Raw genomic sequence first — 26,465 nt, 5'->3', positions numbered from 1 at the left:
TTATTTCACAGCGGCGTTATTGTGAATCGACGTAAATCAAACAGATGCAAAACGACGTATATAGTTTTTAGGAATTTGATAATTAGATTGAAAATCTAAGATTAGTGATAAAATACTACAAGATTATATTTGTCGATAGACAAATCTGCTGTAATTATAAAGAAATTGAAAGGGATCAACATCTTAACAATATCTGAATGAATAAGGATAACTTCACAAACTTCTTCAAGATAACAATAAGATTAGAACATCCCAAACATCAGTACTTCGCAGATATTCAATTTAGGAATTTAATTGCATTTTGAAAAGACAATGAAGATTATTATATTATTTTATCTATAGGAACTTTTCAGAAGATAAAATCACTTTCCTGTTTGTTAATTTTCATTTCCGTTTCACTATTTGCAAATCTTAATCAACAAAAGCACTTGGTTTTGTCTGTACAAAAAAGAATTAAAAAAGTATAACTCTATTTCAGGTACTACCCCAATTCATGAATTGACTATAGTGTGTATTGATTTCGTTTTAAGAAATATAATAGTTTTCTTTTGAATAAGATATTCGTGTGAAATATTTTTTTTAATTATTTATAATGCAGTCTCCAAGATGAGAAATGCAAAAATAGAGTTAAAGCAATAAAATTTACGTAAAATATGAATTACTGTTTAGTTTTTGTAATTTAAAGTATGTTTATAAAATTGTTAACTGAAAGCTCTTTAAAAGTGCACTTCTTATTATTAATTTTCAATTATTTTCTGTTTCCAGCTTTAATAGCGATTTTCCGTCAAATTAATTCATACATTATTCAACTTGAAAGTTTTCAATCGGGTGCAGGTTAAAAAGAAAATAGAAATTAATCATTCTTTCTTTCTCGCTTAACTCGCTCCACCACTCATCTCCTCTCTTTTTCCCCGACTATATTCATTTCACCAAAGGGAAACTTTTACCGCGAAGTTTAAAAAGTGATGAGAGAGCAGCGGTAACAAAAAAAAACACACACACACAGGAATAACCACCCACTCGGCGCCAATTAATGCAACGATTGTTTTCCAGCCAATTCTTTCAGCTAGACCAGACTAATTATTTCCATGAAACAACGGGTTGCTAAATAGAATACGCAATTGATGCACTTTGATGTACTATCGATCTATTTTCATGGCCGCTTGATTTTCGCATTCAGGCTCTTCACAGGGTAACATAATGAGGAAAGTTCCAATGAACTTCTGTGTCTATGTTTCAAAAGGGAGTGAGGCAGAAGAGAAAAAGGAGGGTTATCAATTAAAATTCCTTGGTAATTAGGTGCGTTCGAACGATTAATTAGAGGTTTTCTGTTGAAATTCCTCTGGCCCTTCGTCACTCGGTAGTAGGATAGTTTTACTATCACCGAAACTGCTGTGATTTCAGCTATTGATCAATTGTATTTCCATCAGCGCACTAAAAAAGATACGAGAGACAAGCGCCTTCCGAGGTGAAGTTAAAACGAACATTCTATTTTCTTCGGTTTAGCAGAAAAACCTAATAAAGTGCCCATAAAGATTACTCTACAACTAAATGGAATAAAAAGGTTTCGGAATAATATTATTCCAGCCGAAAGCTGTCGCTGGGGTTAAAAAAGGGAGCGAGAAGCCTATTAGAAATATTGATGCGAAAGGCCTTAATAAATTTGATCTAATCTGAGTTTATGCAATCAAGTGGATCGAATAGTTTACGCAGAATTGCTACAACATTCGTATTCATGTCGTGTAAATACATTCGCGGACCAAAAAAAAAGAGAGATAGAAATACAAAACAACGGAACGCACGAAGGAATAAAACAGAGGGGGAACGTACACGCAGAACGATCATCGATTGGTCCTTTTTCATTACTCGTTTTGTGATTACTGTAATGAAATGGTCCCGCACGTATAAAACAAAAAAAAAGGCTCACAAAAAGAGCCGACACACAAAAGCACACGCGGTTTACAATCGAACGGTGGAAAAAGTACAACGAATGAAGGTGGAGGAAGCAAAACGAAAAAGGCATAAAAGTAAATAAAACGATCAGAACGCGAATAACCAGCAATTATTTTTTTTTAATTGTCTACTTTTAATTAAACAACTCAACAGTTTGCTCGATTTCCATTTGGTTCTAGTCTAGTTATACACCAGTATAATAGCAATAAGGTTTAAAATTAGAGCAATTAAGGTCCAGTCCTCTACGAGCTAATGTCTTTGTATAAACGTTCAGTTCAGCGTTTACAAATCTAACCCCCTTGGAGTAAGGGATGCTTAAAATAAATTATCTTAAAAATATAAAACCTATTTTTAAAATCAGGTTTTTTTTAGCAGTTAGAAATGTAGAAATAAACTATATCATCTACTGAAATTATTTTTTTTTAAATTATTTTCTTTAACAAGTTTTTACTTAATTCTATTTTTCATAATATCTACCGTTATTTGATATTTTACTTAATAGCAGATTGAATTGACTTTTGACTTGTATTCATGTCTCATTGGCACATAGTGTTAAATCATTATTTTAATATTTTTAAGCTTTTTATCAAAAAAAATTATTAAAAAACATAATTAATGTCCAAATATTCGAATGGCTAAAGCCTAGAAACTAAACTTCAAGAGCAAACAGATTTATTTCAATTCGTATAATCAGATGGCTGAGATTGGAAACAATGGAAACTTTCTGTTATGATGTCTGAACTGTACAATTCAGGATGATGGTGATAATGTTAAAGTTTCGGCGGATTCGACCGAAATATAATGAATAAATTTATAAAGTATACATAGATGTGCGATTGTGTATGTCGAGAACGTGAATCGTTTATTACGCTCTAGTAAAACTGATTATTACAACTTTCAGGAAATTGAATAGTGTATGATAAAATTTATGACACTCGCGAATTTACGATGAACTAGAACTCTAGTCTGTATGTGTGGTAAAGTTGTACAAGTCTGTGAATGCATGTGTGCGCGCAAAACAGAGTTAGAGAGAGTATGCATCATAATAACACAAGAAAATGCAATTATTTCGAGTTGAATTGCCATATTGCGTTATTGCATTTGGCCAGACAAACAGAAAAATACATAAGGATCAAGAAGAAGCAAAAAATTCAAATAAAAAGAAACCTTAGACGAAGTACATCAAAGCAACGGCTGAGTCCTTCGCCGTTGCTGGCAAGTTCAAGAGACACGAACATAAAGGAATGGATATTTAAATTTAGATTTATCCCTAAGAATTGTTGCCATTATTTAAGAACTTTTCAGGCTGGCAACAATAATTCCGTTGTAGAGGGAAATCATGGTAAAAGGAATTAGTTAGAATAAGAATGTAGAACTTTGTTGTACTCGATTAAATCTCTGATGTTATTATGGGATCACTTTGGCAATTAGACGGTTTCTGCTTTTATAAGTCGGTTAGTTACAAAGGGCACGGATTCTAATAAAGGTATTTACCCAGGACCATGCAAATCCTAAACCAGAAAAGAGGAATTGCTCTTCCTCTCCCTGTGTGCAGGTGAATACGTTACGAATTCGCGGTATGTCATTACGGGCGGAGATCAGAAGCCCAGGATTTCTGTTTGCACAAGTTGCATAGTTTTCTCCCTTCGCATATTCCGACGCCCACAAAGGGCCGGCAAACGGGGGAGATAAAACTCAGACATTCCTATTTGTTTTAATCCGCCGTCCGAATCTCTTTTAATAGAGACACGTTTTATAATTGAGTCGAAGCTTTCACCCAAAAGCAAAGAACAGGTCTTCGCAACGAAGCTGCGCATTTAATCCCCGCGAAAAGCGTCACGTACCGCAAAAATGTCAAAAGATAATTGAAATGTATAGTATTTCCGTGTGCGCAGATAATACAAATCGAATCGTCTGTAAGCCGGACTATAAATTAATTGTTTGTGGGACTCACCGTGTTAATTTAATCTTTAAATCCATCGATACATAACCAACAAAAAAAAATACACAACAACTAGCAAAACCTACGCACAAGCTAACACGAGCACCATTCCACCCCGACTAACGTCACATAACTGACCTAACAGCACCCAAGAGCAGGTATAAAAAAATGTAAACAGAAGAGTGGGCCTCCCGTGATAAGGATCGTTCTTCGTCTCTCACTGTCTCTACCCTTGGATGGAATATTCTGAGTTTCCGGTAAATGTGGACTTTTATTGTGACCATTCCAGGGTTGTAAACATTTCTGAAGAGATTATTCCAGAGCCTTTAAGCGCTTGGAGAAGAAGGGAGAAGATCATCGTAAAATATTCCCGCACTCCCCCCGATAATTTATAACTGACTCAAAGCATGTCAATGTAACATATGGTTTCCCTTCAAATTGAGACAAGCTGCGTCCACGAATAACGAGAAAAGTACAAAAAAAAGGAAAATCTGTCGAATTTAATACACACAAATGCCCATCGTTTACCGTCAAATATTTTTCGTTGTCACAAACTTATTGCATTTTTTTTTCCCTCCTTTACTCATATATTTCATTTCGTTATTATTAAATATATTTCAATTCACATTTACTTTAAAAACAACAATGAAATGAACACTCAATTGAAATAAGATATTTATAATAGTAGTTTAATTAATAACAATTATTTATAATAACTAATAGCGCTTTTTTACGGTTTTGTGTTCCTTGCAGTAAATATAATAATTATTAATAGTCACCAACATAAATTTGTCTTTTATCCAATTGAAAAATTTTCTATTATTACCATTAAGTTATTAAGTTAAAACTATAAATTAGTATAATGATATCAATAATAAAGAACTAAAATGATGATTTGATTAAATAATTGACTTTCACTCACTAAGGAATATTTTATTTAATTGTACACATTTGAATTTGGATGTAACTGAATTAGATTTGGAAATTATACATGTGTTATAATCTTCTTCTCGAACTTACTTAAAAATAAGTTTTGAACTCAGAACTAAGGAAGGCAAATCTTAAACGGTGCCAAAATTAGAAGCGAATTGAATTAGGTGCGGGAAAGTATAGAAGCTAATGACGATCCGAGGTTGCCTGTGATGTAACAGCAATATGCAATTAATCAGCCTTATGGGCGAAGTGGATTCGGCAAATATTACGCAATGCATCGCAAATACGAGCAGGTATTAGGTGTAATTCCGAGTGCGCCACTCTGGGGGTGGCTGAAGTGCACTTCCAGATTGTGTTAGGTTCTGGCGACGGGCGTTATAGGACAAATGGAGGTGAATTGCGGGGGCCGTGAGGTGGTCGGAGAGTTTCTGCTAAGGCAGGAGGTGGTGGTCCTGTTGACGATGTCCTTTACTCTCGCCCTAATTGCGTATAGTTTCATGTGGATGCCGTATGAATGGATTGTAGATTAACGCCGTGAGGACGTCGTATTATATCCAGGGCCACTTGAAAACGGCCGCAATTTGCGCGTAAACAAAAATCCTCGTCCAACATTTTTTTTTGCTTCTGCAAGGCTATATATAGCTGCACTTTTTTTTTTCAATGGAGCATCCTGCGTCCACGGTCGCAATTGTTTGCTCGCACTTCATTAGCTTCCATTTTAAATATTACCTGCTGTAACGTATCTCTCCAATCTACTTCTGCTTCTTCTCCGGTTTTCATTTGTTTTTTATCCCTCCATCATCTGCTTTGCATTTCTATAGGCCTTTCAAATACAAAACAAACATGCATACAATCCCATACCAAACTTTTATATTTTCATTAATACCCCTACATGCATTGTTAATTTAAGTGGATTACGGGCTAGTTCTGCTTCGGATCAAATATTATTATAAATGGGTTTTAAACGTAATAGCTGCAGCCTCCCTGTTTACCAACAGATAGTAATCACAATAATAGCGATAATCACTAAATAGCATTTTCGCCTGATTGAATATCATTTAAATTATTTTAGTATAAACACATAATTACATAATTAGTATCTGGTATGCCATTTAATATCTTTACTTTCCAAATCATTTCTGCCTTCGAGTATAAGTATAATAAAACTAACATATATTTTATATACTTAAAATTAAATGCAACAAACTTTAATGAATTGATTCATTCAGAGAAAACATGTAGTATTCAACAATTATTTATGTTCAATTCCCATTGAGGAAGTGCAACTAGTATCATGAATAATAATGAGAAATGTTTATGCAAATTATATATTAAAATAAAGTTTTCAACATTAGGTAATTCATGTGAAATTGATCTATATACTTTATAAAACTGTAAACAATTGTAGATATAAAATAAAATATATTATATAATATATTTTTAGAAAATGCTTATTCTAGTGTTTTTCAGATTTATAAAAGTTAACTCTGCAAAACTGCTTCTTAAATATTTATTTCTTTTTAACTAATTAACACTCGTATTTATATTATTTTCTAGTCTATACTAGTTATTTGTAACAGATTTTTTTTTATTAAATTTCTACTAAAACAAGCTAAGTGATGTATATAATAATTTGATATATATTTATTATTATTCTTCAAATTTTATACAAACTTATTAAAATCTTCAATTTTCTTCACTTTTGAAGTTTTTAATATACCATGTTTCGCATCCACTATTGAGAAAGGTCTTGAAATACATTAAAAGTTTCAATAAGTTTTTATATATAAAATAACAGAAAAAGGTAATAGTAGCAGCAAATGTTTTAAATATTAAAAATAATTTAATTTCATATTAATTTTGAATCTTCAAATGTTGCATATTTCTTGTAACTGTCAGTAAGTATAAAGTAACAATAGTTGCAATGGAAATTTGTACATAAAATTGAGAAATTTTTTAGTGGAAGGAAATTAGACGAAGAATAAGATAAATTATATTACAGCAACAAAATTGATTTAAAAATCACTTCTTTATGGCGGTAAAAAAGAGATTACTGTGCATTTCTTACTTCTTCAAAAGCTCGCAATCAGTCCCCTAATATGCCGAATCCAGAGTCCGTATTGCGTTTTTATGACTTAATTTCGCGGAACTGCAATTTCAAATTGAAAGTTTTCGTCGTTAGGTATATACTCCTTGTTGTGCATACATTCGACTCCCTCCGGGGCTTTCCTTTTGCCTTTCTTTATTCAGTCAGATGTTAGATAGCGGTTGTAGCAAACGCTAATTACGGTGTATATGCAGTAGTTCCATAAGCGCACGAAACAATTTGAAATGTTATTGTTTCTTGGCAAGTTCGCATTCGCGCGTTGGGAGTTAGGGGCGAGGGGTGTCTGTGTGTTTATGTGTATACAAACGTATACATGTAAGAGGGTTGAGAAATGAAAGTTCCTTACGACAAGGGCGGGGGGTGAAGGCATGAGAAGGGGGATCGTTCCAATTGTATTTTTTTGTTTTAAAGCTGCCGGATCGCTTTAGAGACATTAAGGCCGCTTATTATGGCATGCTGCTTAATGATATGCGAGAAATAATAAAATCCTGCATGCGTCACGTAACCCCCTTTCGTTCATATAGGAAAAAGAACTGAAGTTTCCTGATGTTGCGTGTCTGATACTCTACTTTTATGGAGGCTCTCTGTGTATACACTTCTTACAGGTTAGGCAGAAAACACCGGTGCGTTCATACCTTCAACAGGACTTCTCCATTCAACAATCATTAATTCAATACCAACGCTGTTGATCCTCTCACCTTACACTGAACCCTTCACGAGGCCATGAACAGTTTCAATTTTCATCCGTCTTCGCGAATTTCATTTCATTTCATTCCGCGGATTGCGTCCCGGGAATAAATTCTGAGGAAAAGAATTCCTCGAATACTAATTGCGGTTTCATTGTAATTTTCCTTATCTAAATGAGCATTTATTTCCCGCTCATGTGTCATTCATACTGCGCGCACTATTTTATGGCTTTAATTAAGCTTATTGCAACTTTAGTTAATGAATAAAACGAAATTATATACCGAGTGTTTCGACACACATACCCATCTCATCTGCACTAATGCACCTTTAAATTAATTATCACGGGAATTTTCACACTAAGCAGAATACTGCTGTGACTCATTTGCAAAACTTTATAAAATTTCTGCTTGCAAGAAACAACTATAAAAAAAATGTTTTCGCACATGCATTGCAGTTGTTGCTGCAGACGTTAAGACCCACTTTTACGGACACTCTAATTAGGGACTTTCAATTACTTCCGTTTTCTCTGGAGATGTATTGTATACTGTAATTGCCACATTTAAACTAAAAAACTTATTATTTATACATGTTAGTACTGTGCATAGCGCTAAATTATAGTAGTCTGAAAAATATGCATTACTTGCTTACTTTTACGAAATTCAAAAACGATGACGTCAAGTATACGTCATGATTACGTTACAATGACGTCTATTAACAATGATGACGTTAGGTAACGTCACGATGACGTCGATCAACGTTTTTTTTGACAACTTTGTATTGAAGAAGTATAAATCAATCGATGGATGTTTTCTATAAATGGTCACTGGATATCAAAAAGTACCTATTTGGATAAGTTTTATAAACTCTATGATTCAATACTAGAATTCTTAAAAAATAAACATACTGCTACTATTTGCTACTTGATTGATTGTTATCAAAACATATGAAGTTTAGAATTCAGTCAAGTTAAAAATCATCAGTAAAAGACATGATTATATTGAAACATGTTTATTCTCAGCACTTTTGAAGTAAAAAAAAATATCCAAAATTATTGATAAAAGTATCAACAAATGTGGAATTAACATTCAAGTTTTGGCTACAAAAAATAGAGTATTAGTTTCTACTCTATTTTTGATTTTAGATAGAAATAAGCGAATTATTTTCAATCTTGCTATTTTTTTTATTAAATATTATTTATAGTAATATTAATGATCTGTGTGAATCTTTATAAATTTTTTATTTCAAGCTTCTAAATATCTTATTATAAATTTTCATTGCTATGTTGTGACGTAACTATAATCAAAGCTAGTATTAAAGTATATAAAAATATTATATAAATAAATAACAAATTTTATATTGCTTAATGAAACTCAAAATTGACAAATTTGATGCAGACCAATAGAGGAGAAACGACGATAAACCAAAATTATATAAAATTAAAAGGGCCAGTTGGGAACCTGTCCGAACATGACAGGGTGTAATTTGTTTTCGATTTTTTTGGTTGTTGTTGTATTCGTATCCCCGTTCGAAAATGCAAACAACAACAGGAAATAAAAAAAATATATATGCAGAATGCATTAGGGGAGGAAAAATATGTTGATTTATTTGTACCGTTTTGCGGGCTTATCACGGTGCGCGCTGCCTGCTATCGCCGCGGGGATGTTACGTAATTAAATATTTCATAGCTGTCACGCGCGCACGGGGAGAGAGAGGACATTACTCATTATTGCGATCTTTAATAAACGTGTCCGACATTAGATCCGACGGCGATGTTAACTGTGCTTTCCGTGGTGGATGGTCTTTACTTTGATTGCTGCAGGTAGACACATAGTCCTACCTCCTGGACATGTGATATCCTTCCTCTCTCCTGTATTCCGCGAACGAACGCAGCAGGACCGCCGCCCCGCAGGGGGAAAATTTCATATGATATTCTGGAGGGGCCAAGCCACATAAGTCCCTGGCTTTTTTCCGCGATATTACTTTTAAGCTTCTTCGTCCCTACTTCTCCCTTTCACAGCCATCGACCCCTTTCCACCCATGCCTTCGTTTCTTTCCCTTTCCTTCCAACCCTCAAGCTTTCGGTGGCTCCCTTTTATTTATATTACTGTAATTTTATACCACTGTGTCTAAACTCTGTTTGTAAACAACAAAAGAAAAGAAAAAGAGAGGAGCAGAAGAGATGAAGACTTTCGAAGGAGGAGAAACTGGAAGGCCTGAATTTTTATACTGGATGTATAATTTAACGAAACGGCTTCAAACTTTTCCCCAACAACTCCAGACCGAAATCATAACGTTTCACATTGTGTATTACTTAACATCCACCATGAGCTGAGACGCCAGATTTAATAAAATCTTTGCCATTTACAATTCTTGAAATGCTGCACACCGTACCTAATATTATTCGCTTTTTTTCTATAGTTATTGCCGCATATTGTAGATCAAAAAAAAAAAAAAACCATCCATAGGTCTCTAAGTATCACACGCAGTTATTTTAAGCAACCATATAAATCTGTTCAAATTGAATCTGAAGCTTTACGACCCAAAGTAAGCTGGTAAGAATCATTGTTGGGATAAATCATGGATGTCATTATAAAGAACATTGAATACTTCTGAGGAAGTATATATAACAAAATCAAGTTTTTTCAGGATTTATTTTATTACAAGAGTTATGGTTAGCTTCGATTTACCCAACTCGTGCTTTACCTTTACTTTTTCAATTATAATATGTTGGAAGATTAATACTTTAATGGGATAAACTTTTTTGCAATTTCTGATCATGTTTGAATACTCCACACTACAAATTGTAATGTCAACTAAATCTATACCAGTGATGACGAACATTTTGGGATCGGTTAAAATACGTTAAAATACGAAAAATGTATCTATTTATATATTTATCTATAAATTACATAATAAACATAAGCTATATTATGTTGACTTACGATGCGATGTAACATGAAACTTTACAAAAACAATAATAAATCATACCTAGTTCCTCTAAATACAAAGTTTTCTGACTCTAATTTGAAGTCCAATCAGTATCAAATAAAGAGATTTATCAATGAATTCTTGAAAAAAATATATGGAATTGAATTAAATTAAAATAAATATTTTGTTATTAAACATTATTTGTTGAAAATACTAGTGGATACGTAATATGGAATAAGTAGAAAGTATATTGCATAAAATTCAATAAAATATTGTTCTATATTATAGTCCATAACAGAGGTTCCCGCCACGAAAATCGAAGAAAAACTACTATTAACATAAAGTTCGAGATAGACCAATGTTTTGACTTGGTGCGCCGCGAAAAAAATGTCATTTATTAAGGGCATTGAGTTAATTTGTAAAATCATAATTTCCTTGTATTTTAGACTAATACTTCTAAGCGAATGAACAGAAAGGATGGTTTAAGGAAATTTGAATAGAAACACCTGACACCTTTGGGACACGCGTACTATGATGATGATGATGCATCTTACGGAATCCGATCGGGTCACAGCAGTCTAAAGTTTCATATGGGGTGGTGCGTCCTTTCTGGGATGTCCCAAAACGGTCGAGAGGGGTGGTATCCTTGTACACCTTTGCTTTATTGAAACTTGACAGTGTTTGTTTGTGCGAGAGTTGAATGTGCGAAAAGGGAACGGCGCCCTTTTATATTGGCCATCGAAACAGCATTCCAACACACTCACATATTACATACCTCTCCGCTCTTCCGTTTTCGCTTTACTCTTACAAAACAATTAATACCGGACTGCAGAGAACAACTTGGTTTTCGGGGTTAAATTGCCATGGCCATTAATCCTGCACCTTCTCCCTCTCTCTCTCTCTCTCTCACTCTTCCTCCTCCTATTCCGAACCCAAAACGCCGCGCTATCAAATTGCTCTTCTGCACCGAATTCCGTTTAAAGCGTGAAAAATATGGGATAGAGAAATCCACGATGGGCGGAGGGGAATTATTCATAGAATTTAAATGCCCTAACTGTTTCGATAATTCGCGTTTCGGGAATATTGCTGCGCTCCATATTTGCTTTAGATAAATGATGAGCGAGCTATACGTGTGTGCATTCTGTTTGGGGATACCGTCTCTCTTTGTATACACGTCTATGCATATGTGTGCGTACATGTATTCGTTAACGTATATGTGTATGTGTGCGCGCGAAAATCCCGCTTAATCATCTTATACCTGGTTTGTTTGTACAACTCCACGTTTGTACGTGGATTACAGTTGAAATCGCTAATTAACATTTTAACAGGGTTATTACATTTTCATCATCCAACTATAAATCTGCAATGCTCTGGTGAAATAAGAAGAGCGGCTAAACCTGATACTGAATATGTATATAAAAGAGAAGAGTTTGCCTTTGCAGTCCTTTTAATAATGCAAATGGACATCAAAAGTTAGTTGTCAGAGACAGGAAACTGTATAACAAAAATAGCTATCGCGACCGAGCTTAATAACTGACGTTTAATTAATTAAATACGATGCCACACAGAGACAAAACAGATTTGCTTCGTCGACAATTACTTTTTTTTTCATGTCATAAATTTTCTGCAGATGGAATTACCGTATTATGATGCCTAATAAAATCCGTTACTGTTTTTTCTCTACTCAAATATAATATCAATTAAAGTAAAGTAGCTTTTGATGATATACATTTACAGATAAATGTTTAGAATCTAATCTTGTTAGACGATATACATCTTACAAAAAATGATATAAACTTCTCAAAAAAACCTATAAATAAAGAAAACTTATTTACTACAAAAAAAGTAGGAAATGTGCAAAAATAGAAAACTTCGTGAAATATTTATATCAGTTATTAATTAAATTATTTATTTATTTACACATTTTTATTGGCCTTAATTTGGACCATAGGAATATCAACCAATAATTATCAATAATTAATATAATTAATAGAAAATAATAGATTGCCAACATTTTTAAACTGGTAAATCATAAATCAAATAAGAACTTTAGCATATCAACCATTATTAGAACATGATAAATAGCTAACAAGAAATAAGTTAAATTATACTAAATATATTAGTCTCCATACACTAACTTGACTGACATGAGCATTAAACTAACGCTAAGTAACGCACATTATATATACCAGTACTAAGTACCTGATTTACGCGTCGGAAGTTATTAAATTTCTACAAAGCTAAATATAACTGCACAATATAAACTAAGTATCTTTATTTATTTTAATTTTAAAGCCTTATTTAAATAATCCCCTTACGCTTAATTCTTGAATTTTATCCTTGAATAACACGATTAATTTGTTCCGTGATATTCAAAACTCTACACACATATAAAAATAGACAATATATTCCAGATTTTTCCTTTAAAAAGATGTTTCCAACTGTACAAAATTAACGCAATTGCAAAAAATGATGCTTTTAAAAATTGCGAAAAAGTATATTTCAGTGCAATTGAATTACTGTGTTATCAGAGATTTGTCTATATATAAATATGAGTTTGATTGATGTAAAAATATATTTAAACCAATAAAATATAAATTTCAAATATCATGTTATTTAAAGCTTACCTGTATATAGAAATATATTGTTCTACACTATCATTAAACCAATTAAATTGAATTCACACAAAATATTTATTTTTTAAATTGATTATGTGTGAGATCTATTAAAACTTATTTTAATCCAGTTAAATTTGTTTAATTTTATCAATAATAAACTTAATTATATTCATATTCATATATATTTCACATTGGAAGAAAAAATCGGGATTCTCAATTATTATTCTATTAACAGTATTTTTTTTTGGTTGAAAAGTTCTGTAAATTAGTGATGGACGTGGATGGGTAGAATGAAAAGCGTATGTACATTCATTATCACATTGGAAATTCCAGTGAGGATTGATATTTATTTAGTAATAGACCGAGGGTTAATGTAGCGGAGTTTGGGTACAGACAGAGAGCACTAGGGGCATGCTATGATCACGGATCATAAATAATCGAAGTGCACTTTCGCAACGAAATTTCAAATCAATCAAATGGGGTTTCGGTAACTTTGATATCTGCCGGCTTTAATGCACTGTCGGTGCCCGCAAAGTTGTAATTTGATGGTTTTCCTATATACAGGGTGGCCATATAAATTTAATAATATCCCAATCCCACATAACGCGTTTAGTGGTCGCCCATTCACGTATACAAGGTTAATTACATTCGGTTCTTCCGTGTCACGACAGGACGAAATGCGTGGCAAGGAGTCAACGGGACTTCCACACTGTGGAAATTAGTCACAAGGATCACAGGGAATCCTTTAGCGCGGATCCTTTGTAATCTTCCCCTCCCCGACAAGTGTGAAATAATTACGTAACACCACACTAAGCGATTCCGTTTCGGATACGCCGACGCAAAATGCATCGCCGACTTTTCAATAACCTCGTGATGATAATAATAATAAAAACATACGTGATTATACGGATCCACGAGACTCTTAAACAACCCATTTTCCTCCCCACAAATCCGCGTTATATAATATCGTAAGACTAATGCGAAAAGTAATGTACTCTTTATAAAGTTCGTTTACGTACGGGAGGTTTGTTTATGTAATAACGCAGTTTTCATTACCCCCGTGCGCCATATAAACTAAGTGTGCATTTATGCCGCACATAGTTCCCCATTAAATTATGCAAATATTTTCGAGGAAATATTTGTTGCAAAATTTTACTGCTTTCTCGATAATTTCATCACATATTTTCTGCCCTACCCGCACATACCGGGGCGCAAAACCCACCCAAATGTCGACAGGTCTTGTTATTAAAACACCGGGCTGAGTGTGTTTTGGCGTGAACTTGCTTATTAATAATACGGGTCGTATTTTAAAATTAAAATATAAAACGCTTACTTATTAGTTCACATTCTTAAAACTAATTAGTTGGCTCAGTTTCTTTAGAGAGATATTACTTTCGTAATATTTTAAAATTACGTTTAAATTTTCCTTCAAAGTTCATCTGAAGATATGAAAAAAATAATTCAATTAATTTATATAACAATCAGAAGCATTTTAAATAATTATAATATTTTTTTTTTATTTTTTCAACTTTTCACTGCAATACCGCGAGCAATTGGTTTCACTTGTTTGAAACCGGACTTATCGAGGAACTAAAAATAATAATGTAAGCATAAAAAATAATTCTGTGTATTTTTAAGAAATTCTTTTTGCTCAATAAAAATTTAGTTATATTTGACATTTTCAAACCGGTTTTAAGAAATATATTTAAAAGCAATTAAATAAACTCCAAAATACATATGAATGTTGTAAAGAAAAAATTTAGAAACTTTTCGATTCAAATTTAAAGAAATTTATATTAATAAACTTCAAAAATAACAACTGATAAAAACGGAAATAAAGTGAAATAATTGGTTTGTCTTTGAATTACTTATATCACTTAAAAATAACGGCTCAATTATTAATAAACATTGAGAACAATGTCATCCTACATAGACTATGGATAGTATCAATATTGTAACATGTTACATTTAATGTGGTGAATCAAATGCAGAGAATCAATACGAATGCCCTGTGGACTATTGTATATACATAGTTATACATGTGCTTCGGACACTATTCAAGAATAGATACTAGAACAGGACATATAGAAACGGAGAAAATTAAAATTATATATCAATTATAATAATGATTATTTAATAATCAAGAAGTTGAGATTGTCACAAAGTAAACCTCATAATACAATTAAACTGTCGCAAATATTAAACAACGCAATCATGTAATTGTTTAACGAGGTACTTGCATAATTTGGTTTCGGGAGCGCTCGAAATTATGGATCATAATATTGATAATACGAGAAGATTCATAATGTATAAATTTACGCAAACGTGATAATGTTATCGTTCTGGATACGGCCGACTGAAAATTATGTTTAGTGGAACTGTACGTAATGCACACTCCGACCGAAATTAATACACATTATTAGGGCATATGCAAGCACGACCATTTAATTAGTACACGAAGCAAAAAAGAAAATCATAAATCTATGTAACAAGTGGTTCAAAAATAATATAAAGAGAAAATTATGTAGCTGGTAGTAATCATGTGTCTATGATTATAGATTTCAAAGAGAAATAATTAGCTTTGACATTTGAATTCGGATGGTGAGCACCGCCTTTGACTGACAACGCAGTATACAAATGTTAATTACAGGATTTATCTTGATTCCATTTTAAGCATCAAATGTCAGCAGGATAATTCCAGCAAGTCTTCCTTCCTACCCTTGTGCCTTGTCTGCGAACAATACGCTTCGAAATGAAAGTCAGGTGGTATGAGTATACTTAAGGAGTGAACGCAGAGGGTGCCAAAGGGGTGGCACGGCCGCAGGTGGAATAAATTGTAATTCAATAGATTATTAGAATTAGTCCTGCATATGCGGAAAGTCGCTGATTTATGGTGGGCAATAATTTATGGAAAAACTCTTAGAGGACGACAAGTTTCGGCCGAATAGAGAGGACCTATATTTCAGGCGCTTATTGAGAGTTATGATCAATGAAATTTAATGCATATAGTATCGATTTCGCCACCTCCCGTCGTTTCCCTTTCTCCACCATCCCCCATCGTCGGGTGTCTCGATACCGATGCGCGCTTTCCGTCCTCCATCCCCCACCTCGTGCGAGTATGTGTATATTTCCATTACGATCAAATATTTAAATAAGGGCTGCAGGTGGCACGATGTGCTCTCTCGACTTCGAAATAAAATATTTATATTCGAGGTATAAATAGCATCCATAATATCTTCTAATTTTTTCTAATTGAAAACCTACTCGATCGAACTAACCTAAATGCATATAACCTGCAAAATTACGCATCCTCTCTTAAATATGTACGAATAGTTTAATTAATGCATCAGCTTAGTTTGGAACATATTCATCATCTCAACCTAGATCTATTCTACCTTCCCTAATATTTCCACTTCAATTTTTCCCATAACTTAGTTTCATCTGTCTGATAATATACTTAATGAAAGACTATTAAGTTATTACAAAATCAGTTGAACATTTGATAATTGTCTCACATTTGTGTATATGGATACAAGTCGTTACTGGCACTGTATATTTGAACCTCTGATTACGAACATAAATGACTTAAAACGACTCGGTTTTGTAACATACTTTCTGTTTCTCAACATAGATACTGGCACTAATACAAATATTTATTTAATCTGAAAATCCATTCATATTTATTTTTTGTTAAATTCTTGTATTTAGTGTAATTACTATATAGATAAATCAATTTTAGATATTTATTGCAAATAATTGAAACGTTCGAAAACACACGTTAAAATCAATAAATCTCCGTTCTTCCTTCAGTAAAACTTTGAAGACGCGGGCACTTATTGAACAAGTCTTATATTGATACGTATCACTCCAACTAATTGAAAAAATAAACAGATAATTCCTCAAAATCAACAATTTTGTTTGTTCAATACACACATTAATTATAATTATTTCAATTAAATAAATATTTACCTTTCCAATCATTCTCTTGCATCAGCAATTAAATTGAATAATATATGAAATTTTAATGAAAATTCATACATTATTTATTTACGTTAAAAAAAAAATACGCAATTAAAAAAAACTAGTTATGAATATCAATAATATATAAAATTTTATTGAAAATTCATACATTATTTATTAGCCTTATATAAAAAAAATATGAAATAAAATAGGTCAATAGCCAAATTTTATTTTTGTTATTGTAATAAGTTTTTTTTTTATTATTGTAATTTATTGTTGCAATAATTATTATTATTATAATACACAGTTTTAATGTCTAAATTTTAATTTTAAGGGTTGAAAAGATGCAAAGTTTTCGTACATATCTTTATGCAAAGCGAGCGCGCAATATATTAGGGCACTCTTTGAATTGGTAATTGAATTTACCTACCTGTATCTTCACTCAATATGCAAATTATTTCATTTTCTAAGTGGCAACGAGTTAGTTATAAATTTCTGCACCGCAGTAAATCCATGCATAAAATTGAATATTATCATCGACATTATATGACACACGCAGTCAAAATAGAAGAACAAAATCATCGTTTCTCCGATGAAATAAAACGATATCATCACACTAGTAGACTTGTTCAAATATTGCAAAGAATACAATTTATATTTATAGTTAAAACTTCTTGTTTTATCTAATTTTGTATTTTTTTAGTTTATTAAATTAATAATAATATTTATTGAAACAATAACAATTACAAAATAAAAAAACTCAATACAATAATATAAACATCATAAATCAAAAAAGAGAACTGCTTCAAAGGGACTATAGGTCTTTCTGCCCATTATTAAATTATTATTAATACTTTTTTAAATATATTTTCTTTAATTTAAAATTATTTATTTTTTGTCCTAATTATATTTGCCAGGAAAATTTAAAAAACTATATTTATCTAAATACTAAATCTTCTGCATCCACAAAAAAATTTTCTTAAATAAATAAACAATAAATGAATCCAAAACGTGTATTTACTTAAATTAACGATTACAAAAATCTATGAAACATTTTAAACTTAATTTTATCTTAAATATTGGATTATTAATCTACTTTTAAAGTACTTAAGGATACGCAATTAATAGAATATTCATCTTTTTATTAAGCACGAAATAATTAACTTAATGTTTATGTACACTTCAATATGAAGTTTTATAACATTACAAATTTTACTTTTTTTTTCATAATAATACTTTATAGAGAATTTAATTTATATAGCCTTATATAGCCTTTGTTAAAAGTTAGTTTAAACTTTATTTCTGTCTGTACTGTATAAATAATACAATAAACATTGTTAATATACTTACACGAAAATTAGTTTTGTACTTGTAAATTAGCAAGTACATTATGCAATTTAAATTGTTTACTGTTTAATTAGGATGTTGTTAGTTTCGAGTTAATTAAGGTAAAATAATTATAATTTAAATAACGAAATTTTGTAGATTCGTTTTGTGAAAGAAAATAAGTATATTTTTTTTTGTACAATTTATTTTTGGTAATAAAACTGTAGACGTATATGAGTTGCGTTTGAGCGATTTAACCGTTCTGGTGATTATTTAACCCGAGGGTTGAATATCAAAGATATTGCGATATGTATGTTTAACGTAACATGTAGTAAGCGTAAAGTAGATGGAGAGTGCGGGATTTTGGTGAAAGCGGGAATTGCTCGAAAGTTCTGCGCTTCTAGTTCTATCATAAATTTAAAGACCGCCTCTTCCGTGTTTGAAGTAATATATAAACATTTATTAGTCGAATCTAGTGCAGATCGACCGCCGTATTTAATCTACCGCCTTTGCATATAGGCAATGTTTAATTAAGCCCTCACATCGCGAATTATTTGCTAACGATAATTGCTTCTACGAAATTTTAAACGGATCTTCGCATCTACCAGCATCCATTACATTGTTACCTCATTAAACACCAATACAAGACTGATTGTTTTATCTTAGTTAATTACACTTAATTCTTATATAATCTCTTCTTAATCATTATTTAATAAATACTACCAAAAAAAATCTTTTTATAAACATTTACGAAATTTTACCGATTTTTCAAATTAAATTAAAAAAAATATATAAAGTAAAAAATACTAAAAAAAAATCACAATAGATATTTTATATACTTATTTCGAAAAAAAAAGCAAAGTTATCAATTTTGATACTTTAGGCACTAAGTTGATAAATATGTCGCACTAACTGTTAATGTACTTAGGTATCAAATTTGAATCTTCGGGCATTTAAGGGTTAAGATTATAAAACTGGTCATGTCTCTTTATTGAACAATTCGGAACTCGAACAGCTAAAAAATTAAAAGAATTCGGTTGGGTTCTCCAATATGTAAACAACGTGTAATTCATTTAATCTGCAAAATGCATTTTATTCTTTCAAAATTAACATTAAAAAGTTTGAAATAATATATGTAATTTTATTATTCTTTTTTTAAATGGCTCCGGAGCCGCGGAATGCCGACCACTATTCTAACACAAAAAATATATCTCGAATGATTCCATGTTCCACTTGCACTACTTTTGAATTCTGTTTAAATTAAGAATAATTTTGAAACTATTTTGATTATTAAAGGCTTGATCAATACAAATAATAAATAAATGAATTGTATATTAACAAGTAAATATGAATTTGTCTTTCCTAATTAATTTTTAATCCATTATTTGCCTTGACTTTAAATGGAAGAAAAATGATTTCTTATTTTTAGTTAATTGGAAATTACTAATTATTATTACCTCAATATTAACTTCTATTTCCAATATTTATTAGTTTTTTTTACACGTCTGTAGATGAATAATTATAAATTGAATATACACCAAAGTTATGTATACAAAACTATGATCTATATTTAGACTAGATATTATATAGTAAACAAATTAGAATAACAGTATATGATATGCATAAATAAATGATTGACATAGCTTATAAAATATTATATAATCAAAACTAACGGGAAGAGAATTACGCGAAACTGTACAGGTTTATCGTTGGTATTCATATAAAATTCATTGAGCAAATAAAGTGAATTAAATAAAAGCTCAATGGTGAAAATACATGGAACTTCAATTAGACGTGATTTAATATGTATGTTTTTCTCTCTCTCTCTGTGTGTCTCTCTATTCACTTGTTTGTTTTCAATATAAAAGAAAATACCTGAAATAATAGAAATCAATTATGAATCCTTGTTCAATTTGTATAATGCAAATATTACGTGACGGCAACTCGCGCCGCAATAACATATGCAAATGGGAGCGCAGCTCGGTGTTGAAAATATTTAACCTACCATAATTTATTAATGGTGTCAAAATCGAATGCTCCAACCATCAACATTCCATAATTCAAAATTCAAAAAGAATATACATATACAAATGACTATTGACCATATTTCAAATTTATTAAAAATATAAAATATTAGAAATTGATGAGCTGTGAAAAATCTAATTTAAATAATGTACGGAAAAATAAAATAGAAAATGAATTATATAAAATATTGTTATAGAGTATTAATGTAAATTTAATGAAGTAACTTTTTGAAGTAAGTCAACAAAATAAAAATGACTTTTAAAAGTATACATATTAAAAAAATTGATCAAAAATATTTTATTGTAATTACAAAAGATATGAATATATTTTTAAAAAGTAATTTCGATTGTGACGATATACAGCAGTATCTCGCATAGTCCTGATAATCCGTTTATTCAGACTTTTAAAATTCGGACTAATAGATGACTTTAAAATCATATAAATATAAACCGCACAAAAAGGGTTTTTTTCGTTTATAGGTAAAAATCCGATCAGTTATGAATAATAAAGTAGAAATACTTAGGTTAGCCTTTGGTTCAAATTAGGGCTAATACAAATGTGTAAATAAAATATGAATAATAATTTTGTGCGCTATTTTTTTAGAAGTCATTATTATTTAGTCCTGATAATCGGTTCCACCAAACTGTTAAAACCGGACTAATCGAGGACTATAAAATCGTAAAAATATAAAACGCACAAAAGGAACTTTTCTGTTATAGGTAAAAATCCGATCATTTATGAATAATATAATAGAAAGACTTAGGTTAGCCTTTGGTACAAATTAGGGCTGATAAAAATCTGTAAAATTTAGTTTGCTTTGAAATTTTCAAACCAAACTATATAGTCAGTCAGGTCTGATAGAATCCGGATTATACAAGGTATAGCAATCGAAAAAAAAAATCATTCCATAAGATTGTTTTTAATTAAATCGCGATTTCTTTAAAAAATATGAAATAATAAATTAAGAATAGTTTTGTAGGAAAAAAGTTTATGAAAGATTGCTTTTTATATATAGATAATACATATTTCATGAGGCTCATTTTAATTAATTCACGACTGTGATTTCCTTTAGCAATATCCTGCGAAGAAAATATGAAAGTGAGAAAAAAAAGACGTAGGAGCATAAAAAAAGCTGTAGAAATGTAAATAAAATAGCTCGAGTATGGAGAGAAAACTAAAACCTGAGATGATGAAAAAAAAAATAAACGAGGCACGGTGAAAATGAAATATACGCGATAACTTCCACGAGGTGTGTTTCTGTTTATAAATCGCTGTCGGTAATGGGAGGGTGAAAAAAAAGAAGGAATATATAGGACGAAGTCTCGTCCTTCTCATCCTGGCCGGGTTTGTATTTCCACGGTTTTGAAAAGGGACTCGCTTCCTCTCGTGTACATATAAAACAAACTCCTGGAAAGGGGAGAGGGAGATCGTACGAAATGCCTCTCGGAAGGAGCTTACGCTGCGCATCGCGGCGCAATTTGAAAGGGACATTCCGATTCTGGACTTTTGATGTCTATTGGCTTGAAACATCGTGGACATCCAGGCCCTATTCACCGATCGTCCCTTCTCGTCCCACCGCTTCTCCTCTGAGACGGATCTCTCAGATGAAACTTCTCCCTTTACTTGGATATAAGGAAGAGAAAAATGACAACCGCGGATACATTTCCAATTCATGCATTTAAAAGATTTTTATATGCGACCGCACTATGTTTTCCTTTCGTCGGATTCAGCTTATTGTGGATGCGCCAGGTATATCAAATAATATTTAAAAAAAAAAACAAAATGTTTTGTTTATTTAGAAATCATATTAGACCCCATTTCAGCCAAAGTATTTCTGTTCTAAACAGAATATTAATATAAATTATACATTTAGTTCATCAAAAAATCAACAACAACAAACATTTAAATTTGCTTGTACTCTGATGTTTTCTTTTAGAGAAATATGTATACGTTAGAACCTTGCTTAACGAGTTCAATCCATTCCAAAATTTACGGATTTTTACTTGTATAGTGAAACATATTCAAAAATTCACATAATACAAGTTTTAAAAATGATGTAGCGAGCGCGTAATTCAGGATTTCTCTTCTCATCGTCACTCGATATGCAAAACATCGCTAGTTAATCGAGACATTTTTCTTACATTTCAGTTTGCTAGTTAAGCGAAATGCTCGTTATGTGAGGTGCTCATTAAGCGAGGTTCCACTATATACGGAAAATAATTTATATTTAAATTATTTTTTACTTCACATTTTTTCTTATATTATAAAAAAATATATAAAATTTATAAGAGAAATATGCTATTAAAAGTTTTGTTATGTATTAATGGAACCAGTATAGAATAATTATTGAAACTATTGATTTATTATTATAATCCATAACACAAAAAATAGTAATAATTATTACTAATGACAAAAAAAATAATGAAAATGTAGTATTTTATACGTTATTAATTTAATATACATTTAAAATATGTATTCAATAATAAATGTATATATATATAATTGCTTTATGCATCCGTGTATAAAATTTTAATGAATCACACTTGAATTTTCCATAAAACGAAAAGGTTGCAGATTTGATTTAATTAAGATGGTATACGTAAATTGCGAGTGAATTTGCTTTATTTTATTTCTGCGAGCAGAAGCAATCGTTTCATTTTGTATAGTCTTAATGACGAGAAGCATGCAAAGCGAGAATGAAAAATAATACATAATTTCTTTATTCATAGTAATATGCAATTAAGGAATTTTATATTATATAATTTAAAAATCATTAAATTCAAGTCAGTAAATTGGAATATTTAGTTTTTTATTAGTTATTAGTAAAAAAATACTTTCAGTTACAGTAACTATTCCCTTTTCCAATAGTATTTTATTTGAATTTAATTACAAAATTATTTTATTCACCATTTAACAATTTAAAAAAAAATATTTATTACTTTATTTTTGTCGTTTATTTTTTAATAAGAAAATTTAATTTATTGAAATCTTAATAATAAATAATGTATTTAAAATTAGTGGATGCATCGGGTAAATATAATTAAATAATTAACTTTTCTAATATTAAGATAGTAAAAAAATATAATATCAGCATACTTCGAAGGTTGTGAAAACACCTGATCATTTTTATAGCTGAGATAAAAGAAAAGTTTCCGTTCGTCCGCTTATCGCTATTAATTTTGCAGGTTTAGTATTTTCTGTGTTCTTTCGATCGAAACCAATAAGATGCTATTTTTATAAGGTCAGAAAGTCTGGAAACACATATTCTTGGAACTTATAATATCCATATTGATTTTGTAAAAATGTATGGTATTACATTAGTTCAAATATTATATAATACAATATTTCGTACCTTGTCAATCATAAATTATGTAATTTTAGAGCACCTTTGTATTTTTATTTCGCTCTTTTACTGTATATAATTATATAAAAGTTCTAAAAAAAAATGTAATTTTATATCATATATTTTTCTTCTTCAAGGCAGCGACCTAAGTTCATTAGCCTTTTCAATGAGGTAAATAATTATTTATTATTAAAATTGAAATGAAATACAAAATTATCTCACAAACTATTGAGTTTCTAATATTAGTAATAAATACATTTTATACGATTGTGCGATTTTCATACATGATTACAGAACGACATATTTTGTTTTGATAAACCAATTATGAAGGGTATATGATATATGAATAAAGATAGTTGAATACTTGATGTCCCTTAAACTTTATTAAATCAAATATTAGAATATGTTCACGTCTTCAGTTGAGGTAAAACTAAGAGGGTTGAAATTTAAAGCGTGGCGTCTGGGTCGTCTGCTGGCATCACCAAACAGGTTTTCATTGTCATGTAGATATGGTTTAATTTAAATTCAGTATAAATATCACAATGGGAGATAATCATCGGCGTTGATGGCATTCCGCGATGCCAAACTTTCGGATCCCGTCTGCCCGTTAAGTCGTGCGATAAATTTGAATGTCTGGTTATAAACAACGAAGGGCTACAGAACAAAGCTCAACCAAATCAAATTAACGGTGTTCAAGAAAAAAAAACAAGCCCGACAACGAGAAAAAAATCGAATCGAATGTGCAATAATGAAGGAAAATTCGCAGTTTGGAATGAATAAGGGAACGTGTCTAAACGCCGAATGTCGTTTGGAAACGTTTCCTCTTAGCCTAATTGCCCGAGTCAATCACAGGAGATGGCTGCTCCTGCTTGCATACACCCTTTCTTTTATTTTTTTCCCATTTTCGTTATTCTTGCTCCTTCATCTGTTCTCTGCTCCTTCTTTTACACTTCTTGCTCTTTTCGTTCGCTTCCACTTCAGAAAGGGGTCCGCGACATCCATTTCCGTTATTACTGGAGAGGCGCCGTTCTGGGCTTTTTCTGTTTTATTTCCCGGTCACTTTTACGATCCGAACGGGGCCCATGAAATATACTTTTTCCTACACAACCCGCCCTTTTCTCCCCTCTTCGTTCCCTTCATCCCATGCACGACGCTGCCTCTGTTTTTCAACGAACGATTTTAAACTGTTCCTTTTTTTCCTTCTGGAAAGACCTCTACCATATTGTGACTCTGCTCCCCTTTCTTTTTTTTTATATTCATTTTGGTTTCAATGCCGTGTAGTCGTCAAGTGGTTTCATTGCTGATAAACCTGAGACAGATTTGGGGGTTCCCCCAAATTGAATCTGTTTTCATTGTGGTTGATTGACGGCAGAAAAGGGATACATATACAGAGCAAAAAAATCTTGACGGAATGGGAGATTTTATGGATTCTATTTACGTCACCGTCCACGCCTGGGATTTATATCGCAATTGGTTATTTCGTTGATTATCTTGTGTAGCATCCCTGTGTTTTTTAGCAATTGACTTATTTATGGATAAAGGATAATTTGTTGTCCCATTGGAACGACGTCGAAGCTCACGTGCATATAAAGTAGATTATAGGTACAATACGAGCCCATTCGTCCTGGAATAACAATGTACGAAAATATTCACATCGCCGTAAATAGATCTCGTTTTTAATACATTTTTGCCCCCATGCACCAAATTACATCAACAATAGTTCAATACAAACAACGGTCATTGATTAACGGTCAAATTAAATAATTATCTCCTTCCATAATAATACCAAATATAGCAAAAACTGGTTAGTCTTACAAACATTCTTGTGTAATAAGAAACTTCAATCTCTATTAAGTATTGATATGCCTCTTATGTCACACGTTCATGTATTAAATATGAATATAGATCACAGATACATGATATGAATAATTTCCTTAGATCATTCATGTTCAATACTAAACATCATATGTGTTTATATTAGAGTAAATTAATAATCATTAAAAATGATCTTAAATTGGAAATGATACCATTTTATTACAAATATTTGGAAGTAAAAATATATTTGTACATTGGTAAGACATTAAAATACCATAGGTTGATAGTACTATGATTTAAAAAATAACAGACACTTATAGATAAATGAAAAGGTTTTGCATGTGATTCGAAGTAGTTGTTGAGATCTTAAGAGATCCAATATTTAGCATGTAACAAAAATGTACTTACGTTTTATGACGTTGCCCCCTGAATTCGCGAATGCTGTATCTGAAAGCAGAAAAAAGAAACAGAATTAATAGTGAGAACGTTACGATAAGGCGAAAATATCGATGTCCATTTGTAAAGTTTACAAAAATATAAACATAATTTTCAGCTGAAATGTTTTTAGTTATTCCGTCACGTCCGGCGTTGATTGCCTCACGTGTATGCAAGCATTCATGTGTATTGTGAGGCCGCTGAAAACCATCCCCTCTGAAGAGGTGAAAGATGGGGTAGGCATTATTTTTTTTTGTACTGAAAACCATGAGCTTCACCTACGTGTATTCAAAGCGTTCAATTCTCGCGCATGTGAAAGAATAATCAACACAACCGCCATCCATCTACTATCCACCATCCCCCCAACCAACCCCTATCCACGTTGAAAAATAA

General features: G+C 31.5%; 1 protein-coding gene across 3 annotated transcripts in view; it reads right to left on the bottom strand.

Moving 5' to 3' along the window:
* Nucleotides 1-26,465, bottom strand: part of LOC108566937 (tyrosine-protein phosphatase Lar) — a 430,502-nt gene that overhangs the window by 132,475 nt on the left and 271,562 nt on the right. For all 3 annotated transcript variants that reach the window (XM_017927080.1, XM_017927085.1, XM_017927081.1), the window contains one exon: nt 26,046-26,084. The gene's annotated coding sequence lies outside the window, so the exon portion shown is untranslated. The remainder of the gene's footprint in view (nt 1-26,045; nt 26,085-26,465) is intronic.

The sequence above is a fragment of the Nicrophorus vespilloides genome, unplaced genomic scaffold (assembly GCF_001412225.1).
Source record: "Nicrophorus vespilloides isolate i.1.1-1 unplaced genomic scaffold, Nicve_v1.0, whole genome shotgun sequence".
NCBI classification, from domain to species: Eukaryota; Metazoa; Arthropoda; class Insecta; order Coleoptera; family Silphidae; genus Nicrophorus; species Nicrophorus vespilloides.
Note: the sequence above shows the minus strand (reverse complement) of the source record. Positions and strands in the feature narration are given on the sequence as shown.